Source organism: Octopus bimaculoides, chromosome 2 (genome assembly GCF_001194135.2).
Source record: "Octopus bimaculoides isolate UCB-OBI-ISO-001 chromosome 2, ASM119413v2, whole genome shotgun sequence".
In the NCBI taxonomy this organism is placed as follows: Eukaryota; Metazoa; Mollusca; class Cephalopoda; order Octopoda; family Octopodidae; genus Octopus; species Octopus bimaculoides.
The window spans coordinates 135,126,549-135,126,887 of NC_068982.1; the positions used below are offsets into that span (position 1 = coordinate 135,126,549).

The window sequence follows — 339 nt, forward strand, 5'->3', positions numbered from 1 at the left end:
TATATATGTATTTGTATGTATGTATGTATGCGCATGCGTGTGTTTACGTATGTATACATGTATGTATATGTATATGCGTATCTGTTTATTTTATTAGGTAATAGGCGTAGATGTATAGCTATGTGTTTGTGTATGAGTCTATTTATATTTTACATGTGTATATATAAATGGATACATATGTGTATATGGGGACATGCACACGTGTATATTTGTATATGCGTGGGTACGTATGTGCATATGTATAAATGTGGACATATGAGTGTATATATGTGTGTGTGTATATATATATATATATATATATATATATATACAAGTACACATATATATGTATATGTATAT

General features: G+C 27.4%; 1 protein-coding gene across 1 annotated transcript in view; it reads right to left on the minus strand.

Annotated features, from left to right (window-relative positions):
* LOC106873490 (pyridoxal kinase) overlaps positions 1-339 on the minus strand; it is a 55,590-nt gene that overhangs the window by 14,749 nt on the left and 40,502 nt on the right. The window lies entirely within an intron of this gene.